Source organism: Copadichromis virginalis, linkage group LG23 (genome assembly GCF_057382275.1).
Source record: "Copadichromis virginalis isolate Kocher_CV1m ecotype Utaka linkage group LG23, C_Virginalis_male_GT1.1, whole genome shotgun sequence".
Taxonomy (NCBI): Eukaryota; Metazoa; Chordata; class Actinopteri; order Cichliformes; family Cichlidae; genus Copadichromis; species Copadichromis virginalis.
The window spans coordinates 36,292,538-36,314,989 of NC_140639.1; the positions used below are offsets into that span (position 1 = coordinate 36,292,538).

A 22,452-nucleotide genomic window follows, 5' to 3' on the forward strand; every position below is an offset into this window, starting at 1 on the left:
TGACAGGACCATGAGCATTTCAGAGTGTTTTATAACTGAACTGGTTCCTTTTGACAGTAAGTGTAAGCAATCATACAAACTTATTACATTATGATGACTAATTACAGTTTTTAAAAAAAAGATGTAGGGATGTCATTACGTTCCACAACAATGCTCCATCACCTTTTCTATTTCCTGTACTTGCAGTTTGGACAACCCAAGGGATATTTATATAAGCAAGTAAAGCCAGTAACATGTAATGTGTCCATTGGAGGAACCATTAAAATTGTTAAGATATGTTTTGTTCTTGCTCCAGGATCATTTCCATGGTTTACTCTTTTGTTTTGTGTTTTGCGTCACTTTTATTGCTCTCGCCTGTCACGGTCTGGCTGGCAGACCGTGGGGATGTGGGGAAAGGAGGACCCAAAACGCAGACTCTGCGATGCAAACAGTGCTCTTTATTCACAGTGAAAAACTGTAAACACAATAACTCCCCGTTGCTCCCTTGAACCCCGTGGGCGTGCTTCCCTCCGACGTCTGTGCTCGTGCTCCCCGCTGTTGTGTTTCCGCACACCCCGTGCATGCTGCCTTTCTGGACCACTCTTCCTCCTGCAGGGAAACCATAGAGGCAGCCGTCAACACTAACCCTCGGCGGGCATATACGAACAACACAGACATATGCTGACACACTAACTTGGTACGATAACTCAATGATCCCGCGCCGGTGGGAGCTCCAACACTCTCCTAAGTAGCTCCCCCGACGAGCCCTGATCACCAACAGGTGTGGCAGGAACTTCAGGTGTGGCCAGTCCTTCGCAGGGCCACACCTATCAGGCCTGCAGGTGGCTGTGCTCCATCCTCCAGCCACACCCGCAGACGTACACACGTATACACCCACACCCTGCCTATACATACGAGTGGGACACAGACTAACACAGCATTGTGGAGAAAACACACATCACCAAATAATAATAATACTAACAACAATAACAACAGTCAAAACTGGTCACGGACCCCCGAGTCCTCCAGAGCCGGGTCCGTGACATCGCCACATAATGAGCACTAACTCTGCCTCTTCTCTTTCTGTGTGTACATAATCTAGATGTTCTTCACCAAACCTTCTTTGTCTGTGTCCTTAACAGTCACAGACTGTTTTCGTGTTGTTTTGCCTGATTGCTCCTTATGTGCCAAGTCGGACTCAATTTATGTAGCGAACTCCCACTCCAGCTGACTAATACATGTAAACTAACCATCTCTAATAAATAAAATAAATAACACCACAACCCTGTGTGTGTATGAGAGAGAGAGAGATGTGAAAAATCTAAACATTTAATTAATACCAGAATAAGAAACCATTAATATCTTCAACTGAAAAAATTTGTTTAGATGTTGTTGTGTCTCTGTGTTTGTGTAAGGGTTCTTGACTGGCTTGCTTACATTCAGTACAGCTGTATTTACTTGCATGTGCAACTTGAAAACAACAGTTGTCTCAAGCCACTTTATGAAGACTCAACAATTGTATGATCCCCTGTAATCAAGCAATTGGCAACAGGGGAAGAAAAAAACTCCCTTTTAACAGGAAGACACATCTGACAAAGCCAGGCTCAAAGTGGCATGCCATGTAGTCCAACTTTATGGCAGTAGATGAGGAAAAAGAGAAGAGAAACAAAGAAATAGACAAGGACAATATATGATCTATGTCAGTGAGTCGACAGAGGTTCAAGAAAGTTGAAGTAGTTGAAAGGAAGAATTCAGGTTTATTTTATTAACTCTAGGCTGTTTGGTTTTGCTGCATATTGAGTGAACATTTTAAGACAGCTCACTGTGGGGATTGGCTCACTGTTTGGAGGCAGTCTCTAGTGGCCATCGGAAGAATTGCAGGTTTGGAAACTTTCACAATAGCTTGTTTTTCTGCCAGGCCTGCAAGTTGGTTTAATGTTAAAAAGACAGCATTGTACACAAAAGAAAAAAAAATATTGGTGGCTGAAATTCTGTTTCAGCTGTTTCAGGGAGTTCATATTGACAGACAGATTTAATTGGGAAAATAAAATTTTTGAAATGTCCTTTTTTAAATGTTTTGGTTACATTACATTACTTTCCTTAAAATTAATGCAGTAGATTACTTAATCAACTGTATTATAATTAGTGAATTTAGCACAGTAAAGCATTATATTAGTGCATTACTGAAAAATGTTAAAAACGAAAAATGTAGTAATACTAAAGCATTACTTCACAATGCAATATACCCAAAACTGGTTGCAGCATTGAAGCCAAACTTTCCCTATTTCTGGTTTGTGTCTGAGTTTTCTGTGTTTCACGCAGGTCAGAGAGTAAAAGGCGGGTGTTTGCAGACAGGTCAGCATCTTCCATGCAGGTCAGTTTGTGATTATCAGAAATGGGCAATAACCCGTTACTGTAATCTGATTACGTTTTCAAGTAATGAGCAAAGTAAGGGATTACTATTGCAAGAAAAGTAATTAGATTACTGTTACTTTCCCGTAAGTAAGCTGTGTTACTGCATTACTAAACTGTCATGATTTTGTTTGTGAGAGTGTCTCGTGACAATGACGTAAGAACGTGTGATGTCAGTGACAGCAACAGACTTGTGTAGATCAACAATGGATAATATGGAGTGTGGGAGAGAGTATGAACATGTAGCATTTAAAGCTTGGAAGTACTCACATTACTTTGGGTTTGATTCTGTAAAAAGTGACAAAAACATTAGTGTCTGCTGTACACTCTGCGTGGGAAGAAAACGTCTTTCTACAGCGAAAAATTAAACTTCAAATCTAACCAAGTACCGAGCACACTGCCACGGGAATGTGAAATTCACAGAGAAACCCCCACATTCCCCCACTGATATGACCGCTGCGGCACCGGACAAACCCCCACTCCTGCTAAACAGGTGAAAATAGATTTAAGAGCGACAGGACTCAGTGTTGCTGAATCTTTGATTTTATTTCTTGTTTGCTGTGTTTTACTATTTGAAAGAGTGAGTGTATGTATATGTATGTATATGCTGGAATATGCAGAAAATAGGTTTACATGTTAAACATATTTCTTCCAGTCAGAGACTGTTGCATATAATTCAATTTTTGCTTGATGCAATGTGCTTTACTTATTCAGGTTGTGTATCATGTTTTAAAAAGTAACAAAGTAATAAAGTAACTAATTACTTTTGAAAATAACAAATCTGTCTCCGGACTCCGGAGTTATGTTTTAACAGAGACGGTTTATTTACAAGATCTTCAGTGTCCAAAACTCCACAGAGAAGTCCGCCATACACCGTCTTCCTTGTTTTAAGTTCAGCAAACGGTGGCCCGCTGCCTCTGTTCCGGTGCCCCTTTCAAAAACACTTTTAAACTTTGAGAGAAAATCAGCATAGGCAATCTCCGGGTCGGTTCACAACACTGCTTGAGCCCAGTTTAAGGCTTGACCGCGGAGTAACTGTACAGAAAAGGCCATCTTTGCTCCATCACTTTCATATGTCCGCCGCAGTTGCCTAAACTGCAACGTAATCTGTGTTAGGAAACCAGCACACTTGTGGACTCACCAGCAAATGGCTCCGGTGACGGTAGAGCTTGTTCTGGAGGTTCTGCGGAAGCGGGGGTTGGTAGCGTGGAGGGTTCCGGGGTTGGCGGCTGTGAAGGAGCAGACGGGGGAGGCATAGTGGGACCTGGCAGAGGTCTGTGCTGAGCGAGAGCCTGAGTGAGTGCGAGCAACTGATGGTTAATGTGTTGTAGCATCTGCTCGTGTCGCTCCAACAAGGCTTTAGGAGAGGGGGCGGATTGCTGAGCCGAGTCTGCTCGATCCATGGTATGGCTGGATTGTTATTGTCACGGGTTGCTCTGAGGATCCACTTGCAGGACTCCGGAGTTGCGTTTTAACAGAGAGGACAGTGCGAGGATAGTGCTATATACAAGATGTGAGAGGCAGGGTTCCAGGGCTCCAGGGAAAACAGGGGAATCACACACGTGCTCACTCCAACCTCTCTCTCTCCTTCCACACTCCACACGGGGAAACACGGGGACGGGTCCGGGGAATCTAGAACACAGAGACACACGTTAACTTTCTGAGACGGAGGCACGAAAACTTGGGCTCGACGTGTACTGACTAGAGTCTTCACAACAATCCAGCGTTGAACAGCTGACCTCCTCCCTCTAAAATACCAGCTGGTCTGATGAGGCCGAAGTGTTCCCAATCTAGGAAGGCGTGGGCCGAGGGCATGAACCCACCATGAGTTCCACCCCAGCAAAACAGGAGAGAGGGGGAGAGAGGGAGAGAGAGAGATAGAAAAGGAGAGCCAGGAGTTTGGAGATTATGATCAGCGCCTTGCCGATCCCACAGGTCGTGACAAAATTAATTAAGTAACAGGATTACTTTCTTAGAGACGTAATCAGTAATTAGTAACTAATCACTATTTTCAAGTAACTTAACCAACACTGGTGATTCCACATTTGTCTCTACACCCGAGGTTACCAGGAGGTCGTCAACCGGACTCTCAGCCTATGTGACCCTACAGCCTAAGCTTACACTCCTGAATCAGGTGGTCTCTGCTTGGAGTGGAATGGTGTTTTAATCTACCTGTTTTCATTGTACAAATTGAGAATTTTGATTACCAACAATCAGTCACTTGGGCTATTAGTTCATGTCTGTTAAAAATGTACACACTTTTGTTTTGTATTATTATAAGTTAACGGCAGAGGGTGGAGTAAGTGGATGTAAAAGTTTTAGAGTTTGTGCCTTATAGGAAGCTCTGATGAGTCAGGTAACACAAATATAATGTACAATGTAACGGATTACCGTAATTCCCGGACTACAGAGCACATCTGATTAAAAGCCGCATGCGCTTATTTTAGAAAGAGAATCAATTTTGTACTTGTACAGGCCGCACTGGATTTAAAGCCGAATGCGTTTCACTCGTAATATGAGATATTTACACAGAAATATTACACGTGAGGATTTTTAACGTTTAATTTAATCCGTAAGGTAACATAAACTTTATGGTAACATACAAAAATACATACTGCAAATGCTTTTTCCCCCCCTCGAACAGCGTCTGTAACACGGTTACCTTTAAGTATACGTACGTATCGGTAACACACAAATTACATTGCTCATGGTTTTTTACGGAACAGTGCACAAACAATATTACAACGTCTCTTAACAACCGGTAAAAATATATACCGTATATATGCTACTTATCAATTTTATTGGTCTACTGGTACCAGGCAAAATGTTTTTGGCCGCATGAAAAAAAATGCATTAGCTGCACGCAGTGTTGGGAAGGTTACTTTTAAAATGTATTCCATTACAGAATACAGAAACATGCCCCAAAATGTATTCTGTAACATATTCCGTTATGTTACTCGATGAGAGTAACGTATTCTGAATACTTTGGATTACTTAATATGTTATCATGCTTTTTACAACTATGTGAATGTACTATTGCTGTGATTTATTACTGTTACTGAAGGTCCGCGGCTCCGAACCCGTAGTAAAGGGACCTCTGACTAATACGGCGGGGTCCCTGTCGGCTCGTAGCCGAAAAATAGCTTTACTTTGTTGTCTGGGTCAACTTTACTTGCGAGAGACAGAGAGAGGCGTTGAAAGGCTGCTCCAACGGAACTTATTGTTTCGGAGGAAAACACAAACACAAGCGTACAGTCGAGTCTTAATAGCGTACTTACAACTGGGCTTGTCAGGCTCTCTTCTTGACTGCAGTGGTTATTATTATATTTACATGCTCCCAGCTCCCGTTTTTGCTCAATGACAACTCGTACTTTTCCAATCGCCTTTTTCTCCCTCCTCGCGCTCACAGACACATAACGAGTATAGCAGTCCATTCTCCCTGCAGCACGGACTACACTGCCCATGATGCTACATTCTTTAGAGCTATACCTGTAGCATTCTGCCTATTAGCTTAGCACAACAACAACAACAAAAAGGCGTGAGCGTCACCCTGTAACCATGGCAACCGTAACGCTGCTGCCTGGAACAACAGAACGTTCTGTTGTTCCAGGCAGCAGCGTTAAACAGCTGTCAAACAAAACCGAAACAGTCCTGACCCGCCACGATATGAAACAGGAAAGCACCGCCGTGTAATCCATTTATTTCAACAAAGTAACTGTATTCTAAATACCACCTTTTTACCACCTCATATTTTGTATTTTAAATACGTAACGGCGGTACATGTATTCCGTCACTCCCCAACACTGGCCGCACATCAGTATAAGCCGCAGTGTTCACAGTGTGGGAAAAAAGTAGCGGCTTATGACCCGAAAACTATGGTAGTTTTAATAATGAGTAAGTAGTAAAAATATTTTTAATTAGTTTTTAAAATTATTTAATGATACAGTGACACACCACATATTTCTGTTTTGTGGTTTGAACCATAGGTCATGTGACAAAAACTAGCCCTTCTTCAAGGCAAGAAACAGAAACTCAGTGAAACACAATGAAAGGCCACATATCCCACTTCTGCATGAATCAACATGTTATTGGTGAGGGAGCAGCACTGCAGTGCGTTCCACAAACATGTAATTAAAATATCGATCACGCACCTGCTCATTGGTTTACAGTCACTTTTCATTAGTTGCAGTTGTTTTCACTGCTGTGACTGCCGTTACTGAGTCACTTTCACTGAAAGAGAACATTACCACAATATTGTAAACAGCTTTCTCACTGGCAAGAAATGATCAGTAACAGTACTGCAACATCAAGCAACAGCTTCCCTCATCACTTTTTTTTCCCTTGGCTTTACCAGAGGACGTTGCACTCCACCATCCACAGTGATGCACAATTACTCCTTCAATATGATGCCACACAAAGACGATTTGGAGAGATGGAGAATCTGATGAAAAGCATTGAACAGGAATTAAATCATGTTTTCCACACCATAGGCTCAGAAAATGGTGCTTGAGACACTGGAGAGCCCAGCAGCGGATTCCAATCTGTGGACTGAAATTGGAAATGAACAGTGGTGGTGTCTCCATTCTGACAGCCTCGTGTCAATAAAAGTCAGTTTCCCTCCATTGCTTCCCATTGCTGACCACATAGGAACGTTTGTTAGCTTACTGTCAGAGCACTGGACAGTTAACAGTGTGCTAACATGCATAAAATAATGATTAGATTCACGAGCAGCGAGAATTTAACGATTAATCTGAATGTACAGCTCGGCAGAGTAAGCGAGGGAAAGGGGAAAACAAAGTCTTTTAAAACCTCCACCTGTGCCCATAAGTGCCATATTATACAGCGGTGAATTGGTCATTTTCTGCATTTAGCGAACAGCACACGACAACTGCACGGGCAAAGGAGATCTTATACTGTGATTTATGGTTCTGGAGTGAATTATGGAAACACTGACCTTCCCTTTACATCCCATCAAACAGATAACTGTGCATGTAAGTTGCTGTTATGATAGAGGCTACACTGTCATGCCCGCTTACATGTTCCAATATAAGCGAATAGCAAACAAGACTAGATTCATATCGGACCCTGCCTTTGATATTAAAGGCAGAAATTTGGCGGTGGCATTCCAGCGCATGGCACTATCATGTTTGAAAAAAATGCGCTAACAAAATGCCATGAGTGGTGGTATCTCACATTTTTCTTTTCCAGCAGAACATCATGACAATACCATCTCAGAGGTTTTTTTTTTTCTTCATATTATTAAAAAAAATCCTCTTCATCTCCCCCACCTTTGTTTGCACTTTCAATTTGCATATCAAAGAAATCCCATCGGGACCTGCTTTGCATATTTACATATGATTAGTAACTTTAAATGAACATGTCAAAAATGGTCGAATTTTCTTTTTTGAATGTGCGAGGACTACCTAGCTTGTATAATTAGTGCCAGCACATGTAACATAGCCAAAAAACAAAACAAGCTGATTTCAAACAACACAAGAGGCACCTTTTATATTGCCTTTCATTAGGCGTACTCAAATATTCCTGTCTCACCTTGGACCTCGAAGCTTGCTAAATGATAACTCCCTTCGAATGATAAAGACAAAAATATGTACTGTATGTTTGTGGTAATATTTCTTTGCAATGACATTAGGTCTCGTAAATTCCATCAGTTTGCTTGTGATGGGAATATTTTTAGATGTACGGAGGAAGAGTTTGAAAAGAGAACAGCTGGGTTCAAGGTCACTTAGTTCTGTGACAAAAACAATCTGTCTGCTTACTGTCATATAGTTCAAAGTCACAATAGGGTAAAGTGATATTCTGTCTTCTTACCTGACAGCAGAGTATGTCTCAATGCTGACATGTTATTCCTCTCATTCTAGAGGCCCGAAGTGAGATCTAAAACCAAATTTAAACATTTTATTTTGCCTGTGTTTTGTCACATGTGGGAGGGATGGGAGGGCCTGTGCCTTCTTATTTGCACCAACTTGAAGCTTGACATGTTTGACGCCTCGTGTGCTTGCGTGTGGATGCTGCGGAGCGTTGTGAAATTGAAGCCAAACTTTTGCCTGCCGAAACTTCTGGAAGGATGAGATCTCCTGCAGGCCGCGGTGAGCGCACGGGGAGCCTAAAAATGAACTAACTATATGATTATTAATTGGAGCCTATTTTGATTCAGTATTCCACGCTGCATATCGTCACGGGTCCTCAGTGGGGTTGTGTCTGCGTATCGGCGTGTTGAATTGGGGGCTGCAGCAGCAGTCTGGAAGGCTCTGCCGTGTGGAGCGCTGCTCGCTACCCGCGCATCGGCATACCAATGAGTGGGGTTAAGAAGGCACCGCTCCTCACGGAGACACCGTTCCTTCAGCAGACCCAATACGCCAAGTCTCCACGGACCTATTTCCAAAAGCTGCTCCTAATGTGGGCCTGTGTCAATCACCCCCACAGACAGTTCCTCCCTCGCTCCCTCTCCAGTCCATATGAAATAGTCATACATTAGGAACCAGGGGAGTACACCTCGCTGTCTAGAAGTCCTCATGTATTCTAATGCTATTCAAAAGCTGTGGGTAGTTAAGTGAAAGACAGCTGCTGGTTGTTGCATCCATTCCTTCTTTTTGGCTTTCAAAGAGTCGGATTTCGACATGCAAGATTTGGGCTGTCTTTTGTCTCTGTTTGTTTGTTTATGAAGAGTCATACTGTGCAGGCAAGAAGAGACTTTAACAGGAAAGACGTCGTTCTGTCAGCCAAAGGACGGGGGCTAGATATTGGATCTCGCCGTGACATGTTTATGTGACAACATCATTTGACAGCTTTGACACTCCATAGACAAACACCTTCAAATGGCTGAGCAGTATACCCACTCAAAAAATATAGGGACACCTTTTTGTTGCCAAATGTACACTAAATTGATGGGATAATGTTGTGTGTGTGTGTGTGTGTGTGTCTGTGCGTGTCTGTGTTTGTTTTCAACAGAATAGGGCTTTGTGTGCATTTCAAACATCATCAGGACTACAAGCCCAAACTTGTAATGTTGCTTCACTGACTGCCACATTAAAACGTAGTGAAGAATATTGAAGAAGATATTCACCTGGAATAAAATTATCCCTTCAAACAGGTAATTAAACTTTAGGTTTGGGGCTTGTATTTTATTTTTATTTTAAATACAGATTGGTGCATTTAATATGTAAGAGCATTATACATTGTAAAATCATTAAGCGGTGGACGATACAAGTAAATAAAACATAAACCTAAAAACGGCCATTAATAAACTTCACAATCTAGTAAGTAATAGGTGCTGTTAGTTATTTAGTCATAATTTAGTCCTGAGGAAAGGACAAAAAAATTCAGGAAAGCACTTAAATGGATGTTTAAATTATTATGTGGAGGCAAATGCAGAAAAAGGATAGCAAACAATAAAATATTATAAAGACATGGGCCTAATATCATTTTTCCGTACATGTATACACTGTAGCGGCTTTTTAAAATATTTACTGGCCATCAAAGCAATTTGTACTACAAGACACATTTACAAACACACTCAAACATCAACAACTATTAATTTATCACAATTAAACCCGCACACACAGACACTTTTTTGCATCAGGGGAAATTTGGGGTTCTTTTCAGGGCCTTCAACAGATTGAACCAATAACTGATTCTAGTATTTCTCTGGCATGACTAAAACTTGCTTGGTATGGACTATTTTCAGCCACATGTAGTGCATTATTGAATCATAAAAGCAGCAAGACAGTGTTGTGGGAGAAAATAAGAGTAGACTATAGTGCCCACATTCAATCTATATTTTTAACAACAATGAAGCTTCACTAATATAAAGCTCCAGAATCCACACATATTACTGCTAAGTAGGATAGATATGATGGAATGGGCTGCTGTTTATATAGAGCTTAACTGATCTTACTGACCACTCAAAGCATTTTACTCTTAAAGCTGTATTTACCTTTACACATATATCCTTACAGCACTTTATTCTATGCATTTACCTACCTTTGGATCCACACCTGGTCAGTTTAAAATGAGTTTAAAAATCTGGCATGCGTGTCTTTGGACTATGAGAGGAAGCAGGAATACTAGGAGGAAATCCATGCAGTCACAGGAAAAATATGAAAAACTTTGGGGAATAATACTGAAAGAGCTTTAAAACATAAGAACAACATAAGAACTTGAACTGAAAAAGTTGACAAAGTAAAGGGGATGATCCCGTCTATCCTGTACTGACTCCTGATTTATCCCGGGGTCTTACATTTCTACAACTAACACATTATCCCGCTGTATGGAGTCACACTGCGAAGCCACAGAGGCAGCCGCTAAGGTTCTCTGCTACCAAGGATCCAATCTCCTCTGGGGTCAGAGTACAGAGGGTTTCCATGGCTGGTCCAATAACACCATGCTTGGTTGAGTGCGGCCCACGCTGGGCCAGAGGTATAGTCACAAGTCCACAGGACGTGAGGTAGGATGAGTAAACCACAGGGATCTGACTGGATTTATTCTCCTACCAGCATCTTTTTTTGGTCAACAGTGAACCTATTGTACAGTTTCAATGCGTTATAAGCAGCAATGTGACAAAAAGAGACAGGAAATAAAGACAGGTAGAGAGAGGATGGTGCTAATAGATAGAGTCTGACAATGACTTTTTTATTTCATCTTATTTTTTTCCAATTCTTTGTAAAACAGCAGGGGAAAAAAAATCAACCACAACAGTAAATGTATCGAGGGCCTTCAAGCAGAAAATTATAAACACTTTGTGAATAGTTTTTGTGCACACTTCCTCATGTACAACTTATCTCAGAAGTTAGTTGAGCATACGTGAAAAGAAGCGGATAAACCAATTAATTGTAAAGATGTGCTATGTAGAGAATGCGGATTCTTTTGAATAGATTCATTTAAGATACAATGCTGAAGGCTGTTCCTTTGAGAGTATCGTTCTACTCAAAAAATTAACTGGAGTATGCAGCTGGAAAAATTAAACGGCTCCCATTCATTGTTATGATCTGAAATTAAGTTTTAGTGCATTGACAGTGAAATGAGACATTGGGCTGGCGCTAATTCATCTAGTTATAGCGTGACAAACATATCTTTACATGAGAGAATATTTGATAGCATAAAAAAGAAGGGTCACGAGAAGACTGTAAAATGTTGCCTTTGAAGAAATTGCTTTGAAAAGTCATTTCTTTAAGGTGTCAAACCCTGAAATACCTACACAAAGTGTCAGGAGAAACTTTGTTATTTCTCAGTTCCACAACAATTTAGACAATGGTTTGTAGGAAACTGTCAGACTTTAGCTAACTTCTGTCTTCACCTTCACCTGTTCTGCTGCTGTTTGCTTTTACTTTATATAAATATTGGTGGCTTCCTGCTGGCTTCCATAAAAGACAGTTAATCAGATTTTACCTTCATCTGGTAGTTAGTAATATTCAGATAATACACACATTATTTTGGACTTGATCTCTTTTATTATTATTATTATCATAGTTAGACACTGCAGAGGAAAGTGTAAAGGACTGTCTGGGGGAGGGGTTGGATAGGTTTTTACCTGAATGTATGCTTTACTTCAGCTGCACAGTTTCCCAGAAAATTAGAGCGACTTAAATTTTGTGTAAAAAGGATCTGTAAAAGGTATCATTAGAAGTCACGGATCCTATTTTGCAATAGTCATATGCATGCCTCTCAAATTGCGTCTTCATTTTGAATCTTCCACATAACATAATAAAGTGAGGCAACAGTAATCCCTGAGTTAACGTAGGTTTTGCACTTTTCTTTTTAAAATTTTTTTTAAATCTAGAAAAAGTGCAAGCGAGAAATACAACATTTTTTTCATCAGTCACCCTCACAAGACAAATCATTTTCCTATAGTCCTTCATTTGAATTTAAAGTTAAGTCTTTTTTTAGATATGCACATTGTCAGGAAAATCAATTCCCATAATAAGACCTTGAATTCCATCAAATAAGAAACAAGCCTTTCTTCTCAGTATTGGGCACAGTTACCATATACCATGAGGTCCAGTGGAGGAATTTATCATTACTGTGTGAAGCCTGATGGTATGTGTGCTTTTAAAATTAATGACAGAAGCACTCTGACTTTTAGTCCATCTAAAATTTTCATTAAATTTCATTATTCAGCTGTCTCTGTGGCTCTGAATTAATAAACTCCAGGTATCATTCCATGAATTCATATTACATTTGAGACAGATGGACTGAGGTATGCAGCATTTTTTCCCCTTTTACAATATCCTAAAAACATACAATTAAAAGTAAGTAAGTTCAAAGCACTTTCTTCAATGTGCAGCTTTGGTTCTTGCTTTGAAAATAGAACAGATAGAGCTGCTGCCTAGTAAGACGATCTCTCTTATAAAGAAAGACGGGCACATGGTCAGGGGCTATTTTTGTGAATGCAGAAATCAGTGGTTCAAACATATATCAGTTAGCTGGAAAAATATCTCTTTTTACTGACACTGTATCTGCATAAAACCCAAATATCCCTTAATGGCAGTGTCGTTAACTATTTTCATCTATACAACCTGATTTCCAAAGTACTCTATATGAAGGACAAATGGACAATACTCCTTTTTAATTTGTGACAGTATACTGAAATAACATCACAGTGCTGTACAGATGCCGACAAAGTAGCAATTAACTGAAACCACTTAAATTTAGGAGGTGATAAGCAACTGCAGGAGAAGGGAAATTATTTTCCAAAGCGAACATTTAGGCTCAGCAAATCCTTCCTAGATAAAACAGTGTAACTGGCAAGAGTCAGACTCATGAATACGGATTTATCTCCCACGAAAGAGTTTCTGACAGACATGTAGGGCATCTCTGCTTTTTTGTCATGTTTCTTGTTTTTATTTCCTTACATAAAACATCTGTATTGTTAGAAACTTTCACATATCCTGTGTTTGAATCCAGAAATCTAAAAGTATCCCCAGTTAATGTGGAGAATTTGCATTGTGTTCCATTTGACTCTGAAGAGCAGATTCCCACTGTGTTTAGGGTCCACATTTGTTTACCCTATATGATGGCACTGAGGTTAAAGCTCCCTCTGGCTCTATAGACAGGCAGAGCTGGAAGGCAGTGTGAACACCTGTTAATAGCACAGCCGCCGACAGTTTTTCTTCAACAAACTCTTTAAGAGATTTTACATTACAACACGCCAAACAAGAAAGCATCTCTCAGGCTCTGAACCTTCCACCTTAAACTCACAGCAGACATGGATGTAAAGTTTGAGAATGTCAGCATATCAATGTACAGATAAGAAAGAAGCAGATGCTTTTGAAAAAAGAAAGGAGCTTCCATTTCTGCGGAAAAAGAAGGAAGGAAAACTAGGCTTGGGGTGGATTTGGGCAGTCAAGTCAATGTTCCCATCTGGTAAGAAGTGTACTCACGGAACACTTGTCAACACTTCAGGTGAGAAAAGTCATTAACTGCATTCAAAGATAGTCTTTTATCTGTTCCCCCTGGAAGTAAACTCTGTGGTCCTGCTTTCCTGAATGAATGGATTCCTGCCAGATCTTTATTTCTCTTTGCTTTTTCCATCTTGTTTCTCTTCGCTTTGTCTTCTTTTCAAAACTAAATTAAAATGCAGATATGTCAATAGTTATTTACGGGACATTGCAAAAAGTTATCATGGGTTGGAAAAGATTACATCTAGTGTATCTTTTTGTCAAAAAATTAGTGAGTTTTTAATTTTTTCCACTTTAATTTAGAAACAGAATGCAACTGCATCTGCTTTACCTGGAGTGGAAAAATGCTTGCTCCACATTGTGTTGATTCTATTGTTTGGTCCTTGTTTATGTTTTCTCAAAACATATCGGTTTTTAATCATGTGCCTGATCAATGGATTGCCAATGTGCTCTTGCAGCTCTTTCTCTGCGTCAGAGGGTACGCATGAGAAGAGATAGTTTTAGACAACGAAATTCCATGTGGGGTGTCATTTTTGGAAAAATAAAACATAACGGACCTCAGCTAGTTTTTGGAGACTCAAAAACAAATTTGTTGGGGGTGGCCAACAATTCTGCCGCCACAGCATGCAGAATGTTTCCATTCCACATGCTGGGCGGATCACTTTGTCCACCCTCTTTTTAAAAGTTAGGAAAACAACAAAAGATCAACTCATTGCTGTGCTTTAAATAACACTAATAAATGCTGGTATGCAAAATAAAACATAAATCCCATGCAAAGCAATGCTAACGTACTATCATAGGGATGCCTGAATAATGTCTCCATTACACACTTGCATGGAGAGGAAAAATAAAACACAAACAGTAAGTAACGTCTAATATTTCAGAGCTACCCAATAAGTTTCTAATTATGTATCATACAGTATTCTGAATTCATATCAAGCTGATTAACACAAATAATACCCAGCAAATTATTACTCATCTCAACCATCTTACACTTAAACAGAGGCAGTGAAAATATTTTTGTCTTTATTGCAGTGCCGTATTAATGCAGGTACAGGTACTGCATTTTATGTATGTCTCCATTTGTTGGTCTGCGTTGGAATAATTTCCTTTGGTTGCCTGTGAATTCTCATATGCAGAATTGAGTAGAATATGAATGATAACTTATACCCCTAGTCAGTTTGCCATAGAAAACCCATACGGGGGCCCCAAAGGGCAAAACTGTTGTTGGCCATGTGTGAGCAAACCTACTTGGGGCCCACATGGGATAAGGATAAGGCCCACACATCCCCACAGTTGACCGTCAGTTGCCCATTGACACACAGGTGTCTTCGCTGACACAATATTTATAATACTGCGATTACACCATAGAAGATTTTTACAATCAAAGAATCAAAAGATCAGTAAAAGGAAGTGAAACTGCATCTTACATATACACTAATATACTGCAGAAGAACTCAGGAAGTTAAAGTTCAATTCAATTTCTATTCAGTATCATTTATATAGCACCTAATCACAACAACAGTCATCTCAGGGTACTTTATATTGTAAGGTAAAGATACTATAATAATAGATAGAAAACCCCAACAATCAGATGATCCCTCATGAACAAGCACTTGGAAATAGTGAGAAGGAATTACCCATCAATCAAAACTTCGTTTTAAAGGGAAGAAATGTTTGGCAGAACCAGGCTCAGGGAGGGGCAGCTATGTGCTCCAACCAGCTGGGGTGATGGGAGGAAGACAAGACAAAAGAAACACTGTTTTAAGCCTAATCTTAAAAGTAGAGAGGGTGTCTATCTCCCAGTTCCAAACTGGGAGCTGTTTCCACAGAAGAAGGTCCTGAAACCCGAAGGCTCTGTCTCACATTCTACTTTTAAATATCCTAGAAGTTATCAGGCCACATTCTATTTTATAAGACAAACTCATTTGGCAGTATTTGAGTTCGGTAGCCCACTGGGGCCCATCTGTGTCCTACATTTAAGCCATTTTACCCTAGTGGGGCTTGTTGTAGGCTGCCCATCCTGCGCCATGTGGATCTGTCCACATTGCCTCAATGGGCCCAAAGAGCACATGTTTGCTGGGAAGGTTATGGAAAGCAATTTGAGACTGCATCATTGTAAAGATTTTTGCAGCAGTTTTCAACCCACAGTGTGCCTTTCCCTTTCTTTTTGGTACATTGCTATTTTAATGTAATATTTTAGGTAATAGTCAAAAACTCAATGCTGTAACTTTAACTACTCATAAACACTTACAATAATATTTATTCAGAAACAGGGTACATTTTTAGTTAGTTTGTTAGTTAGTTTTAGAATGTTAGTTTTAAAAATGATCTCTCTGAGACCTGTGCAGTGAGGCATGGGGTCCCTCAGGGCTCTGTACTTGGACCCTTGCTGTTTTCTATGTATCTGCTGCCTCTTGGTGTTCTTTTAAGTTCTTTTAATGTAACCTTTCATTGTAACTCTGATGATCTGCAGCTTTATGTTCCTCTAACCATTGGAAATTGTGCTGAAGTCTCTAAAATAGAATCTTGTCTATCTGCAATTAGGGGCTGGTTATCGGATAATTTCTTGCTCCTAAATACTGATAAGACAGAGTTGATGGTCATTGGACCACAAAAATTTCAGCACTTGTCCCAAAATGTCATCTTGAAAATTGATGACCATGTCATAAATTGCAGGGACAAGGTAAAAAACTTGGGCATGTGGTTCGACATGGTGCTGAGAAGCTGCATAAAAGACATCAATACACTGTAAAAAAAAAAAAAGAAAAAGTAATATAAAAGTATTTTACAGTTTTGTACTGTTCTTCTAGAATATCATTAAATTCACATATATAGACTGTAATTTTACATTTCAAATGTAAATTAACGTAAAATCCGTGTAAATGTAATAAAACATAATTTTCTTGTTTTTTAAATGTATTTGTCTGTACATATGCATATTTAGATTGTTAAAATACATTCACAAATGTATCATAATTTCACAAATATTTGTCTGTTATTTGAAAGATTGAACTGTTAAATTCAAATGGAAAAATATATAAAATGATTCGTATAAACTTTTTTCACTTCAAATCATTATTATTATTGTTGCTATTTAGGGTGATCGTGGCTCAAGAGTTGGGAGTTCGCCTTGTAATCAGAAGATTGTCGGTTCGAGCCCCGGCTCGGACACTCTCGGTCGTTGTGTCCTTGGGCGAGGCACTTCACCTACTGGTGATGGCCAGAGGGGAGTTATAAAGTAGAATTGTAAAGTGCTTTGAGGGTCTTATAAAGCGCTCTATGCAATCCATTGTTATTTAAACCAACTGTTAACTGTATATTTCTGTACATTTAAGTATTATTATTCATATTGCTGCATTCATTGACCTTGTTTATAGATAATTTCATTGTTTGATCACATTAAATTGTTCCTAATTTAATGTTTAAAAGCACTTGAAAAAGGCAAAATCCCATGTAAAATTAGGGCAACAAACTGTATTGTCATTACTGAAAATAACCGTATTTTCATGGGAAAGTTATTTTCTGTTATTTTCTGATATTATTTTGGCGCTCCAGCTGCCGGAATATTACTAGTTTTTTAGGATTTTTTTTTTTTTTTTACGGTGTAAGATTAAAAGGGATTTTGTTGGGCGTCGCTGGTTAAGCAGGCAACAATATGTCAAATCAGGGGCTCTCTGTCCTGTCCTACATCCCACATTAACCCCCCACCCTCCCAAAAAAAGCTAAATAAAAAAATCTTAAAAAACGAAGAAGAAAATCTGCTGTAGCAGCCCAACTGTAGTTTAGTTGTCTAAACTAGGCAATTTGACTGCCAAGGCAATTTCTTTTTCAAATAAAATTCATACTTGAATTTTGAATAGTTTTGACTTTTTGTCTAAATATGTATGTAGGCCGTGCAGTGCATCAAAGAAAAATGATTCAGAATGGTAAGTTTCTTTGTATCTTTTTCCAAATAATGTACAATATGTCAGTAGGCAATGGCAATATAACAACCTGGAAACATTTCTCTGTGACATTCAGGTGCTCAGAAAATATACACTGCTTAACCAGTTCCATGTTCAGCAACTTCTTTTCACTGTGGATGAATCCTCAGAAATCACCTCTGTCTGATTACAATAAAAAGAAAAAAAAACAGCCATATTTAATAAGATGTCACAAAGAAAATTATAAATAATTGTCCACTGTAATATTTTCAATATAAAAACTTGGAAAACAGACAATTACAAGTGCCACTTTTCAGCTTAAATCTGTTAATTCCCATATAAGAATAAAGCCTGTTGAAATGGCTCATGCATGTTCCTGAGAGTGGGACAACCACGAAGACAGCCGAGACAAATGTAACTAATTGTGATATATAACCTCAAATTGGGGGCAGGAAAGTGTCTAAATAATGGCAGCTAATTTGGCTTGTATTGTGCTTTCTTGATGGGCTTAAATTGAATGAGTCAGGATCCATTCTGGCGTAATGTGAAAGCTGGAGCACTGGTTCACACCGGAGACATTCAAGGTCGAGCTACTCCGAATGAAGGGGTGACGGGGGAGTGAAGAGATTTAAAGAAAAGCAGCTGAGTCAATGGAGGACCGCGGAGCAGATTTGGCACGGCGTACATGTAACCTTGAATTATTGTTTTTTGTCTCTCTCTCATGCATTGAAAGCTTTTCTACAAGCCCTTCTCAAAAATATATCCTTTTTTGTCACCAACATTAATGGCACAATCAGCCTGAAAAAATTGCAGTCACAAATTATTCATTGTAATCCTCCATTTGAGGACCCTAATGCCTCTAATTGGGCTTTTATGACTTACAAACTCTATCTTCCGCTCCCTTTTTTACATTTTTTTCCCCCTTCTGGCGTTTGTTTTTCTTCCTTCCCGCCTTGCTGCAGAGTGACATTGAGCCTCTCCCTGTTGGGGTGCTCTCTTGTCTCACTCCAGTGCACATTTTCGCTGTCCCCTCTCCTCCTCCCCCAGACAATGAGCTTTTGACTGAATACATTATCCGAGCTGTTGTTCTGTTTGTTGTTGTTTTAGCATCCAAGAAAAGAGATGAATTATTAATGATGACAGACAAAAAAGAGAAAAAAAAAAGAGGAAAAAATCTATTATTTTTAGGATTGTTGCTGAGTGCTGCGGCTCCATCAAGAGGCCTGTGAATAAGACCGTAAATGCTGATAAACCTGATCAATTATTGCAAGAATTTTTGTTTGCATTAAATACATGCAGGATGCAGAACTAGAAAACAAACGTTGTCACTGCTTTGTTCTCACCATGTAATCAACAATTAAAAAGGATTAAAACTTTAATCTTTAATATTCAATATCTTATTAAATGTATTTGCATGTTGCTTTTCCATGTTATAGGTCTTCTTCTTGGATCAAAATACAGCTTTCCATATCACATGCTGCTTGTAATTTTTTTGGAATCCCAAATTTAATTTAAATGTGTGGAAAAACAGATATGTTGAAAGCTCAGTTTCAGATAGGTAGCCTTGTGGTCTGGCAGCTTGACCTGTTGCTATCTTATTGATCCATCAGTAAACTGAGCTAATAACTTGAAAGACAGACATGGCGCAAAGCAACCCTGATCACCCGGTCATTTAAGAAGCTTTAGGCTCTAGTCTGCAGTTGTCAACTAGTGGAATAATGTTAACTGTGCAACCTTGTCAGACTCCTTTAAAGTTACTGTAGGTTACCTAATACAGGCTGTTGCTAAGATAGTCTCTATGCATGCATGGATGGACAAGCATTGCTGGGAACATGTGATTATGTATTAACTTGTTCCTTATAATCTAAACATCTACCAGATCACTGGCCACCCACCTGAATTGGGGTTGGTTTTTTTTTTAACCACATGCTACTGTAAATCAGCAAAAGATCAGAAACTGGGAGATCCAATTTATTTATTAAAAGCTCTGGGTGTTCCAAACTGGGGAAATTCTGTTAAAACAGGAAGTTTACCAAACCTTTCCTCTTTTTCGATTCCTCAGTGGATCGCCATTGATCTGATGGATGTTAACAGGTAAAGTTTCACTCATATTAATTACATGAGCTTCTTTTGAATTTAAGTTTCGATGTTAGCCTCAAACTTGACTGTAAAGACCTCATTTTTTTCCAGATCGCATGGTGATGTAGAGGACATAATACTAAATCCTACATGTGGGTGTAATAAGTCTGCCGAAGGCACAACTATAAAAATCAATTTCCTCACATAATAGTCTCAATACTCTGCTGTAAAATATGTTATACAGAATCTGCTTTTACTTCTCAGAAGTGTATCGGTAGGTTCAGAGTACTTAAAAAAATGTAATATCCCTTTCCTCAAAAATATGGCAGGGTTCCTCCATACACGAGCTATTTCACTGAGATGCATGTTAAAATGAAACACTTTTTAGGTCATGATTTCTACTTATTAAAAATAAAATGAGCAGAGTTCTACAAAGTTAGGTAAAAATAATAATAATAATAATAATGAGATTCATAATGGAGATAGTTTCCAGCAGTTTGAGTTGTTTTATTCTGTCAAAGTGAAAATCAAATATCCATCAACTTCACCAATCATCTGTGACTCTCCTGGGTTTACGTCTCAATACAACCATCAAAGTCAGCGCGTTCCTCGGATCCATCTTAATGGTACTAATCTGAATCAGGGATTACTGTGCCCCCTTTTGGTTTTGAATAAGCACTGCATGGGCATTACAAGCCTCACAGCACATTCTCAGTGAGCTCACGGCTAAGAGGTGTGATTATTAGACTGATTAGAATGAAGGATGCACTACACTGGTGATCATCAGGAGGAGGAAATGCATTGTTTTTGCATTTGTTTCACTAAGTAGAATCAGGGGCCAAGGGGCTTGTGTTTTGATCAAAGAAACAGCCACCGGTGACATATTATCGGCTGTGATTGTGTCAGTTTGTCACCGCGCTGAATCAGACATGTGGACTATTCATCACAGAAGAAAGCTGCATTTTTTCTCCCTCTCTCAGGTCTCAGCGATAAGAGGTGAATGAAGAAAAATGACGGCGAGATGGAGCTTGTCCACTATCTATCACAAAGCAATAGGGGCCGACCACTGTATGTTGAGCCGTCAAACGCTGCTTCTGCTTTTGCTTCTAGTTTGTTTTATAGAGAGCTGTCAAGCATCATTAATCAAATTGGTTTGACTTTGTGGTTTGTGTCAAAAATTGTTGCTGTGTCCTACAAGCAACAGTGGATCGTGATTTTAAAAAGGCATCAGCTCAAGTAGAAAATTTCAGATATTTGATTGATTTTAATACCGCCGAGCTCCGTTTCAGACGTCTATTTTTCTCCCTCTCGTTTGTATTTATAGCGTTGCTTTTACTGTAAGTCCTTCTTCCCTCAAACGGGGGGGGGGGACAGCCTGCCTGTTTGGAGTTTACAGGATCAAAGAAGAGGTAAATATCATTTCCATAACATTTGAACCAGTTAACCACCAGCACAATACAGAGAAACACTACTGTAAGCGCCTGACAATGCCAATGAGGCAGGAACTCTGTGATTTGCCGCTCCGCCAAAGAGGAGGGAAGCAAGCGAAAACATGGAGGAGGTGAGAGGTCAACTGCGCTCTCCCTGCATCATTTTCCAAGCAGCCCCTCAAGCACTGGTGATGTTTTAGGCAAGTGTACCTCACTTTGGGGGGAGGCCTGATGGATGCCGTTCCCAAGGTGAATGGAAAGAATAGCATTAAGCTGCACCACACTGCCTGGGGAGAGCTCCACTGCTTTGGGTGATTCATCTATTGATTATTTCTACCAAAGCATGGAGGTGCCATGTAAACACACATATATTAGTAGTCTACAATGCACATGTGCACCCCTTACACACATCCAGACGCAGCGGATCCAGCAAAGCAAGCCTCGGGCCTGCTCACTGTTTTATAATCAGATTCCGACTTTTACCAGCTCGTGGGCATCTTTAAACCACGAGGCAGATACATCAGATGGAGAACTAAATAGAGATGAATGAAGAGATGAAGGAATAAATAAATGATAAATAGCATTACCTCGATTTGTGTGGGCCAGCTATTATGTTATTGATTCCAGCTGGAGTTTTTTAGTTGTACTCACAGCGCAGTATGTGGGCCAAGTCAGATGTTTACACTTATTTTGTGTTGTATAAAAATGGCAGAATTTAAATTTTTCTCAGTGGAGTGCTAAATGCATTCAGGGCGTACAATACATCTTCAACTAAAGCAGAATTCATCAACTTACAGGATTTAATGCAAATGTAAGTGTATTTAAAGATGCTCCAATCAGGGGACATGCGTGCTTTACGAAACTGAACACTTTTTTTTTTTTGAATAACTGAAATCAACTTGATTTATAAAGCACCAATTCACCTCATCAGTTGCCTCAAGCCATTTTATATTGTAAGGCAAAGACCATGAAAAAGAACCCCCAACAATCACACGACAGCCACATAAGCCATGATGTCATGCCACTAATTAAAACCCATGTCAGAGCCCGTCTTTGTGAATCCTGGAGCTTTTTGTGTTATTTCTTAGTTTTTAAAACCTGTTTTGTTTATTGGATCTTTTTTTTCCGGCATCAGAGGCATTTTTTTCTTTAAAAAAAAAAGTGGTGAGAAATGCCAGGAAAATTAACAGATTTCTGTCTGATAATTGAAAT

General features: G+C 39.5%; 1 long non-coding RNA gene across 1 annotated transcript; it reads right to left on the minus strand.

Moving 5' to 3' along the window:
• Nucleotides 1–375: 375 nt before the first annotated feature.
• On the minus strand, nucleotides 376–5,930 carry LOC146681502 (uncharacterized). Its single transcript, XR_014918221.1, has 3 exons — nucleotides 5,670–5,930; nucleotides 674–4,023; nucleotides 376–588 (listed from the first exon to the last, which is right to left on the minus strand). It is a non-coding gene; the product is annotated as an uncharacterized LOC146681502 (long non-coding RNA).
• Between the last annotated feature and the right edge of the window lie 16,522 nt (nucleotides 5,931–22,452).